Source organism: Amblyomma maculatum, unplaced genomic scaffold (genome assembly GCF_055883805.1).
Source record: "Amblyomma maculatum isolate TAMU_Amacu unplaced genomic scaffold, ASM5588380v1 scaffold_19, whole genome shotgun sequence".
In the NCBI taxonomy this organism is placed as follows: Eukaryota; Metazoa; Arthropoda; class Arachnida; order Ixodida; family Ixodidae; genus Amblyomma; species Amblyomma maculatum.
This window is the reverse complement of record NW_028146744.1, coordinates 1,096,677-1,112,654: the sequence shown is the minus strand read 5'-3', so window position 1 is coordinate 1,112,654 and position 15,978 is coordinate 1,096,677. Positions and strand designations below refer to the sequence as shown.

Here is a 15,978-nt window from a genome sequence, read left to right as displayed (position 1 = left end):
CCCGCTGGAAGGACTTCGTATGTCACTTCTGTGACACGGCGCAGAACCTTGTAAGGTCCAAAGTATCGCGACATCAGTTTTTCAGACAAGCCGGGCCGGCGCACCGGTGTCCACACCCAAACTTGCTCTCCTGGTTGGTATGTGACGTGTCGATGACGGAAGTTGTAGCGACGCGTATCCTTTCCCTGCTGTTGCTGAATGTGGATGCGGGCAAGTTGACGTGCTTCCTCGGCGCGCTGAGCAAACTGCTCAGCGTCTGGGATGAGAGGATTATCCGTGCAGCACGGAAGCATGGCATCTAACATCGTCTGAACGTCGCGTCCATAGAGCAGGCGAAATGGCGTAAAACGCGTAGTCTCTTGGATGGCAGTGTTGTAGGCATACGTGACGTACGGGAGAATCTCGTCCCAGGTCTTGTGCTCGGAGTCTATGTACATTGCAATCATGTCGGCGATCGTTTTATTGAGTCTCTCCGTGAGGCCATTCGTCTGTGGGTGATAAGCAGTGGTTTTGCGATGGCTCGTGTGACTCAGCTCAAATACGTCGTGCATAAGTTGTGCCGTAAACGCCGTGCCTCGATCGGTGATTACTTGGGACGGTGCGCCATGGCGCAACACGATCTGCTGCATAAAAAACTGGGCGATCTCAGATGACGTGCCACGCTTCACCGCCTTGGTTTCCGCATACCGTGTGAAATAGTCGGTCGCAACTATAATCCATTTGTTACCGACCGATGTCAGCGGAAATGGGCCCAGAAGGTCGATGCCGATTTGGTCAAACGGTGTTCGGGGAGGCGCAATAGGTTGGAGCAAACCCGCTGGCTTGAGAGGTGGCGCCTTTCGACGTTGGCACTCACGACAGCCTCTGACGTAGCGATGAACGGCGTCAGCGAGTTTAGGCCAATAATAGGCTTGACGAACTCGGGCGAGTGTGCGTGTAAAGCCCAAGTGGCCGGAGGTGGGCTCATCATGGCAGGCAAAAAGGATATCGGCACGGAGGTCGGCTGGCACTACGAGGAGGAACGCTCGGTCAACAGTGCTGGAGTTCTGTTTGTATAGAACGCCATTCCGGACACAGAAAGCAGACAGGTTTCGAGCAAATTGCCGAGGGATATCAGCAGCGCGACCCTGCAGGTGGTCAATGACAGGTCGAAGGTCCGGGTCAGCTCGCTGTCGGGTCATTATGTCTGAAGCACTCACCAGTCCAAGAAAACCGCTCTCATCGTCCGTGCTCTCATCGACTAAACCGACGGGTGCGCGCGACAGCGCGTCAGCATCTTCGTGCTTCTGGCCAGATTTATACACAATGGTGTACTCAAATTCTTGGAGGCGAAGACTCCATCGTGCTAGGCGCCCCGATGGGTCGCGGAGGTTAGCCAGCCAGCACAAGGAATGATGATCGGTGACAACTTTAAACTGGCGGCCGTAGAGGTAAGGCCTAAATTTCATGGTTGCCCACACAACCGCAAGGCATTCCTTTTCCGTAGTGGAGTAGTTTGTCTCGGCGCGGGAGAGCGTGCGGCTGGCATAGGCTATTACCTTTTCGACGCCAGCTTGGTGTTGAACGAGTACAGCGCCAAGGCCGATATTGCTGGCGTCGGTGTGGACTTCGGTGTCAGCGTCTTCATGAAAGTGCGCAAGAACAGGGCTTGTTTGCAGTCGGCTGCGCAGCTCCGCAAAAACCTCTTGTTGCTCGGCGCCCCACACGAACTGTGTATCATCGCGCGTGAGGAGAGTCAGGGGGGCGGCAACTTTGGAAAAATCGGCGATGAAGCGGCGGTAGTACGTGCAAAGACCCAGGAAGCGTTTCAAACTTCTCTTGTTTGCAGGAACGGGAAATTTGGCGACAGCAGAAGTCTTGTCGGGGTCTGGCCTAACGCCTGCGGCACTCACAAGGTGGCCAAGAAACTTCAACTCTTTGTAGCCAAAGTGGCACTTCTCGGGCTTGAGCGTCAAGTCAGCTGACCGGAGGGCATCTAATACTGCGCGCAGGCGTTCGAGGTGTTCTTCAAAGGTTTCAGAGAATACGACAACGTCGTCGAGATAGACTAAGCAGATTTGCCATTTGAGGCCGGCGAGGACGGTGTCCATCATGCGCTGAAAAGTTGCCGGCGCTGAACATAGGCCAAAAGGCAGCACTTTGAACTCGTACAGTCCATCTGGGGTGACAAAAGCTGTTTTTTCGCGGTCCCGCTCATCAACCTCAATCTGCCAGTACCCACTCTTCAAGTCAATGGAGGAGAAGTACTGGGCGCGACGAAGCTTGTCGAGCGAATCGTCGATACGGGGCAGCGGGTAGACGTCTTTTTTAGTGATGGCATTCAGCTTTCGATAATCGACACAGAAGCGAAGGGTCCCATCTTTTTTCTTTACCAGCACGACAGGGGATGACCACGGGCTGTTGGATGGTTGTATGACACCATCACAAAGCATCTCCTGAACTTGTGTCTGAATCGCTTCACGTTCCGTCGTTGAGATGCGGTACGGCTGCTGGCGGATAGGGCGGGCGTCGTCAGGAGTAATGATGCGGTGCTTCACGAGAGGCGTTTGCCGTACTTTCGATGAGGACGCAAAGCAAGAGCTGAACTCTAGTAGGAGGGCACGTAGCTCACGATTCTGTGTGTCCGAGAGATCCGGACTAATATTAAGACGGTCAAGTGGGGGCTGCACAGTGCTAACAGCCCCAAACGTAAAACATTCAGAAACATCCGCTAAGGAGTCAGCAAACGCGATGGCAGTAGCACGAAAAAGATTCCGGGGTTCGTTGGTGAAGTTAGTCACCAGGAGATCAGACCGGCCGTCGCGGAGGTGGATGAGGCTGCGCGCTGTACAGAAGCCGTGGGTGAGCAAAAGTGACTGGTTGCCTTCCGCGACCGCATGCCCGTCACGCAGTTCGTCGCAAGTAACAGTCACAAAAACACTGGCGCGTGGCGGAATCGAAACGCTGTCGGCGGAAATTCGAAGGGCGGCGTGGCGTTGGCGATTCTTGACGTCAGTATCAGCAGCTTTCTCGGTTGAAAATGTCACTGTGCGCTTTCGGAGATCGATAATAGCTCCATACTCCCGGAGAAAATCAACCCCAAGGATAACGTCACGGGAGCAGTCAGGTATAACGAGGCAGCTTACAATAAACGTGGAGCTGCGAATTTGAACTCGTGCCGTGCACAGGCCACTAGGAGTTACGACATGTCCGCCAGCGTCCCAATATTATACTCGAATGCAATGGTATCCATCCGAAAGTTGATGCAGGCGCAATCACTGTTCCTGAAGCTCTGGGGTTTAGAGATAACAGTGGCCGGGTGAATAAACCGGCGGTGGAAACTAGCAAAAAATGGCGGGAAGATTGGTGGCTTAAAAGCAGAGAAGTGACATAATGTTAGTAATGTAGGAGCAAAAATTAATAAATAGAATGATGGTTTAGTTAACAATTCTAAATCAATAATTAAGATATATGGAGAAAAATGAGCATGATAGCTACTGCTACCACCCCGTTTCAAAGGGGATGCTCCTATATTCCATCCATCCATCCACGTGAGGTCGGCACATGAAACGCGTGCTTGAACCCTGGAGTGCGCACGGGATGTGGGCGCTTTGCGTTGTTTTTTGGTGCAAATTCTGCCTCACGGTGTATGATGAGCCGGCGACAAAGTCATTGTTTTGTACCTCGTTACAAAACCGAGTACAAATCGTACTAGATATAGTTGTTCGGTGTGCGAAATTATTGAAAGGCGCAATGCTGCTGTTTTGCGAGCTGCTTTAGAAAATAATTACTGTCACGTCAGCTTTGGCACGTTATTTATGGCACAACTGCTATGTTAATTGATAGAACGAGCGTGGGTGGCCCCTTTGTACGGCGTATTCCGGACCATTTTTCTGATTGTGCCTTGATATGCATGTGTCAAAAACCGTTTCAAGGAAAATTTCAACAGCACTTAGGAAGTCGGGTGCACAGACTACATCATTCGAAGGCTTATTCCAGTCCAGAATTGTTTTAGGAAAAAATGAAAACTTAAATACATTAATGCGGCATTGATAACTCAATCTTTTTCATGTTGTCTCGAATACCGGTACAATCATTGTAAATGCTGTACAAGAACTTCAGTCAGCAGATTTTTCTACAGGTTGCTAAAGTCTTCCACCCAATACGGTCGCGAAGTTCAGAGCTCGATACAAAAGTGATAACTGCCAGTTATTTAAATAACGCCACTGAAGAACTGAAAAAAAAAATGGCGGTAATTTAGAAATTTTCCCAATGCTTCAGCGCCTGCTAATCAATTATAAAATGAAATTTGTTGTGCAGCAGAGGTGTTTTTTCTTGTGTCACAGAAGAAAAACAGCCAATTAAGCAGCCCAGGCAAAATGAGTAGCGAAGCAAGACAGTAACTGCAAAAACAAAATTACTACTATCCCCAAGTGATTCTTCAGCTGCTCACCTATCTATTCGGAAAACAAAAAATTCACAGTAAAAAAAATTCAGGGGTGGTTTACTAGCATGGATATACATGCAATGTTTACAGCTCATGTTTAGAAAAGTATTGCCTCCTGTAGCTTTGTTATGCCATGCCTTGCCACGTTTAGCTAAGTACTTAATTAGGTCTCCTTAATCCTAATGAAAACCCAAGGAACTATTTAACGTCTTTAGTGCAACTGTCAGAGAAATAACTCAAGTTAACGACATTCTAGTGGAAATTAAGAAGAAGAAATGGACATGGGCAGGACATGTAGTGCGAAGAGAGGATAACCGATGGTCGCTGAGGGTAACAAACTGGATTCCAAGGGAAGGAAAGCGTAGCAGGGGGCGGCAGAAAGTTAGGTGGGCGGATGAGATCAAGAAGTTCGCAGGGGTCAAGTGGATGCAGCTAGCACAGAACCGGGTTGAGTGGAGAGATATGGGAGATGCCTTCGCCCTGCAGTGGGTATAATCAGGCTGATGATGATGATGATGATGATGATGATGATGATGATGATGATGATGATGATGATGATGAGTGCAACTGTGTCATATAGGATGAAGCCAACGACCGTCGATCAAAGCGCAGCTTGAATGACTGGCAGCTTAATACGTGAAAAAAACAAAAACAAAAAAAAACTGGGTACCGAAATTGCGGAGTGGTCTATCTAGCACTGTGGCCAGCAAAGTTAATCTTTTTACCTCGGCCAGTGTCTGGTGGCAGTTACTGGCGGCGAGTGTTTCTTGGAGTGATTGCTCAAAGGAGGTTTTAAAGCCACCCCAGCGAAGTCCCGCTTAGAATGCTGGTTGTAATTCTTCCGCTTAAAAATGGCCGCTGCATAGCATAATAAAATTACATCGGCATGACTTAGATAGTTGACAAATAAATAAAGATGGCGTGTAAAAGTGGAGGTCGCAGTAAGAGCAGAAAGTATGCATCGGATCTTGAAGGGATGTCTCAAACGTGGCTGATTAACTGCGCGGCGAGCAGACGATGATGATGATGATGATGGATTTTAATGGCGCAAGGGCGACTCAGGCCAAAGAGCGCCAAACTCAAGGTTAATGGTGCACTGGAATAGTTGTGATTTTTCATGAAGGGATAAAAAACTGGTGTATAGGGCCTAAAAATGTATTCGCTCTGTAATATCGCTAAAAACAATGGTGTATAGGGCCTAAAATTCATTTGTGATATATAATGTGTTGTGTTGTGTTGTGTTGGGTTTAGTGGCGCATAAGCAACTTAGGCTATCATGCGCCAATTTCATGGTTAAGGGTGTTCTATTTATGTAATTTAATCTTACATTCTGTTTAGGACGTTTGCTTCTATTAAAAACCTGAAAACACAGGGCAAATCAACAAGCGCATTTTCACCTAAAAGCAAAGCTGGATGAAGAGGAATGTGTTGTTTGTAAAACTGTGTAAAATGTTTTTTCCTCAGTTGTTCAAGTTGTCTGCATGAGATTAAAATGTGGATGACTGTTAGCTCGTGTCCGCATGAATCACACAGGGGCTTATCCTGTTTAGTTAAAATGAAACTATGTGTTAAATGTGTGTGTCCTATGCGAAGACGGCATAGAGCCACTTCTTTGGAACGTTCAAGATGGGTGCTCGATTTCCACTCTTCTATTACAGGCTTTATGAGGTGTAGCTTGTTATTTGTTTCAGTGTTCCAAGTGGACTGCCATTTTTGTATCAGTCTACTCTGTACCAATTTCATGCAGTCTTGAGATGGTATCTGCACTTGTTTTATTTTCTTGTCTCGAGCTTTGGCAGCGCACATATCTGCTTTTTCATTACCTCGGATTCCTACATGACTGGGGAACCAGCAAATTTTTATGCTTCGTCCTTCATCTGTAAGTGTTGCTATGCTGTGTATGATGTTTCCCAGAATTGGTATAACTGCGTTTCTTGTGTGAAGGGCTGTGGCTATACTTAGGAAATCTGTGTAAATTATGCTTCTCCTGAGGTTTTCTTTTATTATTTTCTCCATGGCAACAGAGACAGCATAGCATTCAGCAGTAAAGATGGATGCGCACTGTGGAAGTCTTATTATTTTCTCCCATTCGCTTTGAACAACTGTGCTTCCGACTTAATGATCTGTTTTCGAGCCATCCGTGTAAACGTCTGTGTAGCTACTGTACTTTTCTTTCAGCTGAAGGAATTCTTGTATGTTTTTTAAAAAAGGCTGCTCTTTGAAGCTACTCACAAAATTATTTCAGCATAATGCTCATTTGCTACAATCCTCTTTTTTTCCAACTAGACACAAAGTCTACAAGACCTTGTGTATAAAATGTCACCAACCAGCACGTAGCTGCCATGCCATCAGCAAAACCATGCGCCCAACTGCTCATTGCACACCGGCCAAAACTCTGCACTGCCTTTGGGCAAGTGGAAAACAGCTGCAAAGAATCTTAAAACCCATCCACCTTTTGATGATGATGATGGATTTTAATGGCGCAAGGGCGACTCAGGCCAAAGAGTGCCAAACTCAAGGTTAACGGTGTACTCAAGTTGATATAATGGAATAGTTGATTTTTCATGAAGGGATAAAGAACAGTGGTGTATAGGGCCTAAAAATGTATTCGCTCTGTAATATCGCTAAAAACAATGGTGTATAGGGCCTAAAATTCATTTGTGATATATAATGGATTCGCAATGTATAAGTAGATGTATTAAAAGATCTCATCCGTCCTCTCAAGGAGGAGCGGGCTGAGACCCACGTCGATAAAAAATTTCATGTAAAAAGCCTACTTGTGATAAAAATTTAAGCACCTGTTTTAAAGGAAACATTGGGTTGTCGCCAATAAAAATGGATGGGTGTGCAGGTATTTGATGAGTGAACAAGGAGGGAAAATGACGTCTTCTTTCTGGTTCCAGTTGTGCACATATGATTAAAACATGTATGACAGTGAGTCGATCACCACATCTCGAGCAGTGTGGTGCAGGAGAGTTGGTTAAAAGATATGTATGGGTTATGTATGTGTGGCCAATTCTCAGCCTGCACAGGGCTACTTCTTTAAATCTGTGTTGTTTTTCTGTGGTGTACCTGCCTATTTTTGCCTTTATTGTGTGTAGTTTATTTTCTGATGCTGCGTCCCATTCCTTTTGCCATTGTTGTGGAATCATGTTTTTTATGTGTGGTTTGAGGTCATGATAAGTTATCTTATCAATGTCTGTGTCATTTCGAAGGGCAGCTGAAGCAGCTAGCCTATCAGCTGCCTCATTACCAGGTATACAGCGGTGGCCTGGCACCCAACACAGTGTAATTTTAATTTCTTGTTCATGGGCAAACAAAAGGGTGTTATAAAGAGAGTTCAGTACTGGGTTCTTATTTTGCCATTTCCAAAAGGATAGGGACTTTAAAACACTGCGGGAGTCTGTGTAGATGATCGACGTCTGTATTTTATTTTCAATAATGTGTCTCACAGCTAAAAGGATACCATTGCATTCAGCGGTAAATATACTAGTATTTCTGTTCAGGGTTTTTGACTGTGAAAACTGTGGTCCATGTGCTGCACAGGAGACTTGAGCAGACTTCGAAGCATCAGTGTAATATTCATCACAAGTGTACTTCTCCTGAAGTGACATGAAATGCTGCTGTATGGCAATAGGGGATGCATGTTTGCCCACTTCAAGAAACGACAGGTCGCAATTAACACCGTGCATTTCCCAAGGAGCAATTAGGTCTTTTATGGAAGTTGTATGAAGACTGGTAACCGAAACATTCAGATATTCAATGTGCGTGGCAACTCTGATTGGATATGGTGGTGTTAGAGATGGTTTTTTTTAGAAAAGTGCTGTGCCAGTTCTGTCAAGCAGGAGCCGACGACATGGATGGTCCAGTTGGCATAGTACCTTCATAGCATAAGTTAGAGAAGTAAATTGTCTCCTTCGTTGCAGTGACCATCGGTTCGCCTCGACATAGAGGCTAGCAATTGGGCTAGTTCGGAAAGCGCCTGTAGCGAGGCGAAGGCCGAGGTGGTGCACGGGATCGAGCAATTTTAGCGCAGAGGATGATGCTGACCCATAAACCATCGAGCAATAGTCAATGCGTGATAGAACTACACTATTCAGAAGGTTCAGAAGGCAGTCGCGGTCTGTGCCCCATGACCGGTGAGAGAGAATTTTTAGCAAATTCATCGCTTTGAGACACTTCAGTCGCAACTGTTTTATGTGGCGAATGAAGGAAAGTTTTTCGTCAACAACTACGCCAAGAAATTTATGTTCTTTTTTAAAGGCAAGGCTCTGGCCATTCAGTGTAATGTTGGGGTCAGGCCTGATGCCACGCTGCTTAGAGAAAAGTACACAAACACTCTTTCCAGAGTTAAATTTAAACCCATTGTCATCAGCCCACCTGGACAATTTGTTTACACCTAGCTGAATTTGTCGTTCACAGATGGCCAAGTTGCAAGATTTGAAGCTTATCTGGACGTCATCAACATATACAGAACAAGAAATAGTTTTTGGCAGCACGCTTTTTAAAGAGTTCATTTTGACTACAAAAAGTGTGCAACTGAGAACACCACCTTGAGGGACACCATTTTCTTGAATGTACTGCTTTGAATATGCATTGCCAACACGAACTTTGAAGGTCCGTTCAGACAAGTAACTTCGAATTGTGCTCAACATGTTTCCTGTGATGCCAAGAGAGAAGAGGTCGCGGATGATACCATAGCGCCAAGTGGTATCATATGCTTTTTCAAGATCGAAAAAGACAGATAAACAATGTTGTTTATGTGCAAAAGCATCCCTTGCATCAGACTCAAAGGCAATGAGCTGATCAGCTGTTGATCGCCCAGCTCTAAAACCAGCTTGGTTTTGATAAAGAAGACCATTGTATTCAAGGAAATGGAGAAGGCGACGATTTACCATTTTCTCAAAAAGCTTGCATAGACAGCTGGTTAGTGCGATAGGCCGATAACTAGCAGCAAGTGTGGGTTCTTTTCCGGGTTTTAATATTGGGAGGATGATCGCTTCCTTCCATGCTTTAGGAAAGCGTCCTGTGGCCCATACTTTATTATACAGGCAGAGTAGGGTTTCAACAGTGTTCACATGCAGATGCCTGAGCATTCCATATGTGATCCTGTCAGGACCTGGAGCTGTGTTACCACATGTCTCTAGTGCAATCTTCAGCTCCTGCATGGTGAATGGGCTATTGTATCCTCCTGAGGATGGCCTTTTATCATGTATGTGCTTCCTCTCCTCTCTTGCCTTGTGCCGCAAAAAGGAATCTGTATAGTGTGCTGAGCTGAATATGTATTCAAAGTGTTGCCCTAGTGTGTCTGCTTGATGTTCAAGAGAGTCACCACTGGTGCTGACAAGGGGCGTTGGGACTGTGCTATATCCTTTAAGTGCTCTTATCCTGTTGTGAACTTTGTGTGCGTCAGAATAGGAGTTCACTGAAGAAAGGAATGATGACCAGCTTTCTCGCTTGGAGATGCGTCGAATACGCCTGCCATTTGCCTTTGCACGCTTAAAGGCTATTAGGTTTTCGGCTGTGGGGTATCGGCGTAGTTTCGACCATGCCCTGTTTTGAGTTTCACGAGCAGTCTTACATTCTGCATTCCACCAGGGTCTTCGTTTGTTTCGTGGCTTACTTGACGTCTGTGGAATGTATTTTTCTGCTGCCTCTATGATGTGCAACGTGATTAAGCGTTGAGTTTCATCAACGCCTAAGTCAGTAACTGATGAACTGGCCAATGATGAGTGTTCCCTGAACATCTTCCAGTTGGCTGCATTTTCTTTGAATTTTCTGGGATTCGACACATTTTCATTTCCGTTTCCAGTATATTTTATTAAGATCGGAAAATGGTCACTTCCATATAGATTGTTAATGACAGTCCACTCTGTAGCTCCCAGGAACATCGAGGAGCCAATGGCTAGGTCTATGGATGTGTAAGAGTTACAAGCTATATTGTAGTAAGTTGGCTGTTTCGTGTTTAGTAAGCATGATCCCGAGGACAATAAGAATTTTTCGATTAGAACACCTCGGGAGTCCGTTCTTGTACATCCCCATAATGGGTGGTGAGCATTAGTCTCCGACCAGCAACCAAGGTTCCGGAAGTTGATCAATCAATTTTTCAAAACTTTCGCTACTTAGCTTATAAGTTGGAGCAATATACAGGGAACATACGGTTGTTATTTTGCCATAAACTAAGCTTCTGATTGCCACTGCCTCTAAGTCTGTGTTGAGTGAGATGTTTCGAGAGGGGATTGATTTTTGTGTTACAATGGCAACGCCACCAGAGGAGTGAGAGCTGCCTTGCCTGTCGTTCCTGAATACATTATATTGCTTAAGGAAATTTGAGTCTGCTGGTTTTAAATGGGTTTCTTGCAGACAAAGTATGTTTGGCTGATAGTCCGCAAGAATTTCATATATATCATCTAAATTTTTAAAGAGTCCTCGGCAGTTCCAATAAATGAGGAGCGCCATAATTAAAAGTTATTTAAGGGACAAGTTTAAATTTAGGTTTGTAGGTCCTTGGGACCTGTTATTGGGACTTTTCCCTTTCTTTTTCGCTCCAGTGAGCTTTGCCGCCTAGGCAGCTGGGGTGAAGAAGTTGTGTCCATCGCATCTTCAGATGCGGTGGACGACTGTGCAGAAAGCACAGGATTGTCAGTTTTAGGCCTCGACTCATGGGTCGAGGCCTTTGGGCCGGCTGACCTGGGGGTCCGCGCAGCCAGCTTTGCGGGTGGTGGTGGAGTAGCGCTAGCTGACTCCACCGAGGGCGCAGGTGGCGCTGCCCTGGAAGAACTGTGTGCTTCCTGGGCAGGTGCCGACGACCGCTGTGATGCCGCGCCCTGCTGCGTCACAACGGAGTAGTGTGGCTTTTGAGGAAGAGAAAGCCGCTTTCGTGCCTCTCCGTAAGATATGTTTTCGGTGACTTTCAGTGTAATTATTTCTTTTTCTTTTTTCCAGTATGGGCATGAGCGTGAATAAGCTGGGTGGTTACCTTCACAGTTTGAGCAGAGAAGCAGCTGTTCTTCGCAGTTGTCTGTAGGGTGTTCGTGCGAGGCACACTTTGCACATGTGAGTTGGCCACGGCAACTCTGAGAGCCATGGCCATATTTCTGACATTTGAAGCAGCGGCGTGGGTTAGGGATGTAGGGCCTCAGTTTTATCTTTGTGTAGCCTACTTCGACTGATTCTGGGAGTGCTTGCAGCAAAGGTGAGTACAATGTGCTTTGTTTCTATCTCTTTGTTATCTCGTCTGATCTTTATCCGGTAAACATCTGTGACATTTTGTTCCTTCATGCCTTCAAGAAGTTCTTGTTCACTCACGTACCTAAGGTCATCATCAGAGATGACTCCTCGGGCAGTGTTCAGGGATCGGTGCGGGCTAATCTTTACCGGCATTTCTCCAAATGATTCGACTGCACTGAGCTTCTCATACTGATGATTGTATATTAATTCTAGTAACAGGTCACCGTTTCCAAGTTTCTTTATCTTATAGCCCTGGCCAATGGCCTCAGTCAACGTTCGAGAAACAACAAATGGGGACACAAGTCGTGCAGTGATTTCCTCGTGGTCACTGTGGACCACGTGGAAACGAGGAAAGTTGTTTATGTTCTTTGAGAAGAACATGGTGGTCTCGGTGCGCCCCCTTTTAGAAGGAGGACGATCGGGGTTAAGGTGTTTAGATGCCATAAAAAGTGTATTTTTCGGCTGCAGTGCCAGCCACCCACCATGGAGCCCAACGAGGGGACGGGACAGAAATTGTCTATTCCTGCCCACGCCAGCTGTACACCGCAACTATAACCCAATATGGCATAACTCAGGGTAGCTAGCCACACAAGGTTAACCCTCGCCGCCTGGAAGTAGGAAGAAATGAAGAAGGTAAGAGAGGACAGGACAGTTCTAAGAAAGAAAATAGGAAAGTGAAAGATGGAGGGGAGAACAGGAAAAGGCGACTGCCGATTTCCCCCGGGTGGGTCAGCCCGGAGGTGCCGTCTATGGGAAGCGTGGGCCAAAGGGGTGTGTTGCCTCCGCCGAGGGGCCTTAAAGGTCCAAACACTCGGCATCGGCTCAACCACCAGGATCCCCTTTTCCCCAGACACGACGATGCCACGCACGGCTAAGCGTGGGTGCTCGGGGTCCGTGGTGTCGCACAAAACACACAAACACCTGCCCAGGTGCCCCCTGCGGGAGCGAGCAGACGACACGCAGTGAGCGGACGTGTAAGCGTTTGTCAACGCCCCCTGGATCTCCCGCTCCGTAGCATCACGGAAGGGCTTCAGAGTCGGTAGCGCGGTCGGCACACTTCCCCTATTCTAGCCACTGTACCGTGCGCGTGTGATGTTATCTCGGAGGCCATGATGTTAATAGATGTCCGCACTTTTTTTTTCCGAAAATGAAACATTTTCCGCAAAATTTTCTGCAAGAGTCGTAAAATCGTAAGACTCGTCAAAATTCGTACATTTTACGGAAAATTCGGAAGAGTTGGCAGGTATGCTGAGAAAACCTCAGACCATCGCGCCGTTCTTGTCTCCTTAAAGTTCTCGGTTACTAAACAGAATATATATTTTTTTTAATTTTCTGAATTCGATTCCCCTGATGACATTTCAATAACAGACACCCTGGCTGATGAATTTGAAGAAGTTCTTGTGCCGAGTTCCACTTGTGATGTGAACACATTTGGCAAGTTATTTTTAACCTTGGCGAAAAAATGTATTCAACACTTTGTTCCTCTCAAGATAAAGAAATATCAAACTTCGGTGGATGACGCATGATATCTTTCATCAAACACGGTGTGCACACAGGCTAACCCATAGCAAGAAAATGGGCCACAATAGCACGTTTCAATAAAGCAAAAGAGGAGCTTTGACTGAAAATCAACTCTGCTAGGAATTTCTTCTTTCGTGTGCAGCTGCAAGACCTGCTATAACTAATCCATGTAAATTCTGGTCATCGGTATTGCCAAGTGTTTTATGACAGCTACTTCAATGATGATTAACAATAATTCTGCAAATGATTCATTTCTCATATCGAATGCATTTATTGAGTATTTCCACTCAGTTTTTGCTTGTGACAATATTATTCCGCCAGTTACCATTGCTCGTAGTGACGTGTCCATTAATAACATTAAGATTTCCGAGGAAGGCGTATTTACCTTAATATTGAAACTCGACATCAAGATGTCAGCTGGGCTGGATGGCATCCCAAACTTATTTCCGGTATGGTACTCATTATGACCCTGTCTTTGCACCTCACCTACTGACGCCCATGCTCCGGATCACGCCAGTAGCACATGCGCCCCGAAATTTTAGCGAAACGATCACGATCCACAATTTCCCAACAGACATGCTTCACGCACTATGTACTTACCTCGGTACACGCCTGGCTCGATCGAGGCGGCCGCGGCTGACATATCTGTTTGACGAAAAGGAAAAACGCGTGTGCGCTTATGCCTTTTAATTGAAATGAGCGCTTTTCTGCTACAACATGATTGATAAAAACTGGTGCGTTTAAGTGCATACTTTGAAAAGCCAACTAATGTACCAACGCGTGCCCGCAAAAACAGCGTACGATATGCGCATGTGGGAAGCCCGAGAGCACTACATTTGATATATTCACACTCGCTTCCGTAACCACGCCGAGGCGTTCAATACATTCCGCGGTTAAACTGGTGGCATTACAGCTGTTGACACATATTCTGGGCACCCGCTACAGATATATATATATACATATATTGTTCCTTTTCCGCACCATTCATAGTTTCGGAAAGCGCACGCGATCTGCAAAAGCGGCATTTCGATTCAAACTTCAGTAATTAAGGTCTTTCAAATACACCTATTTTGCGAAATACTTATTTCAGGCTCCAGAAAAAAAATAAATTTTTGTTCAGACGTACTGCGCCGCTGAAGATGCTTCCGATTGACAGCCCGAGAACAAGGCCCCCCCAACCCCCCCCCCCAAAAAAAAAAAACGACGCTCAAGCAACAAGTAAGTAAACACTGGAAAGGCGGGGAGCGGATAACCACCATAGCTGGAGCGCAGGGGCACATTGACCAGGGGCAAACACCGAGCAGAATGAAACTTAAAAGAAAACAAAACAAAACAGCAGTATAAAAATAAAATTTTAATAATAAGGTTTTATAATATTGTAGTTTTTAAATCTTGTAACAGCTATTTTATCAATAAAAAAACATGTTTCACAATTCACCGTGGCACTAGTGAAATGCTGCTGTCACGTTACGTCATCATAAACTAAGCAAAGGAAAAAATGTGTGCAACAGCAAGTGAAACATTGATAATACTAATTTATAACTTAAAATTATGGCTGAAAAAAGGGTTACTGTTTATTTTCTTAATAATTTTAACTTATGTAGGTATCGTCAGCGTTTGGCGCGTTGGAACTTGGTCATTGTCGCACACTTTTACTCATGGCCACGGTGCTCATTGCATATTTCAGTCGAAGCGTTTCGCGTACTCATATATCAAATCCTCCAGAGATTAGCAAGGAGGATGTGAGAAATCCGAGCTTGATTGCTACAATCAAGCGCGGAGTTTTGGACGCCCTTGATTGTGACGTACAGTTGCAGACGAAGTTTTTCTCGTGTAGTGCAATTTCTAGCTTCGCTCTGCATTGTGCGCTTTACTCGACGCAAGGAAATTTGGCTCCCCGTGGCCTGCTTATCTCGTTGTTTTGCCGAAGGTATTCCGCCTTCAAATACGCAATTACTGCAGTGTTCTGTTCCACAGCTCTAAGGCTGTACTACAGTCTACGTCGCCCTTGTGTAGAGCACTCGATCGGCGCATTTCCCTGCATAAAACTCGATACCTCGTCGCGGTTACTACTTTTAACAAACAATGCTTGTACGGAAGTAGATCTACTAAGACATGTGAAGAAGATGAGCACGAGCACTTTGTCCGTAAGTCGTGGGCTGATTTTTAATTTCAGGTTTTATTTCGGGATGAGCACTGCCCAAGCGTTCTACACCCGGGTGACGTCGACTGTAGTACGTTATGGCACTGCATTTATTTACCTCCGAATTCCTTTTTGCGGTCAGCTAGGCTACGCATCCGCAATTAATAATTCAGTATTCAATGTAGATCTGATAGACAGGAAATACAGGCTGTAAGGCCGGTTGGCGCGGCCGGCGCATATCGCTTGTCAGAAAGGGACTGCATGCAGCAACAGCTGGTGAATATTCGAGGTTGCTTTGGTTGCCTTTGGTACTTATATGATTGTTGTTGGGTTTAGTGGCGCATAAGCAACTTAGGCTATCATGCGCCAACTTCAAGGTTAAGAGTGTTGCGTTTATGTAATTTAAACTTACATTCTGCTTGGAACGTTTGCTTCTATTAAAAACCTGAAAACACAGGGCAAATCAACGAGCCCTGTGTTTTCAGGTGCTATGCAGCCATAGTCTAAGGAGGAGCGTACGACAGATGTGTTTAAGGCATGTCCTGTCAGCGCCCCAGTGTTTATGGGAAAGAACTTTTAGCATGTTTAGAGATTTGGAAGCCTTTTTCTTCAGGACATTTATATGAGGAAGAAAGGTGAGCTTTTTGTCAAAAGTTAC

At 45.7% G+C, this 15,978-nt stretch overlaps 1 long non-coding RNA gene across 1 annotated transcript in view; it reads right to left on the bottom strand.

Annotated features, from left to right (window-relative positions):
* LOC146171563 (uncharacterized) overlaps nucleotides 1-14,366 on the bottom strand; it is a 112,578-nt gene extending 98,212 nt beyond the window's left edge. The window contains exons 1-2 of the long non-coding RNA XR_014702822.1: nucleotides 14,304-14,366; nucleotides 13,778-13,822 (exon numbers count right to left, since the gene is read on the bottom strand). This is a non-coding gene — a long non-coding RNA (uncharacterized LOC146171563). The remainder of the gene's footprint in view (nucleotides 1-13,777; nucleotides 13,823-14,303) is intronic.
* Nucleotides 14,367-15,978: the final 1,612 nt, after the last annotated feature.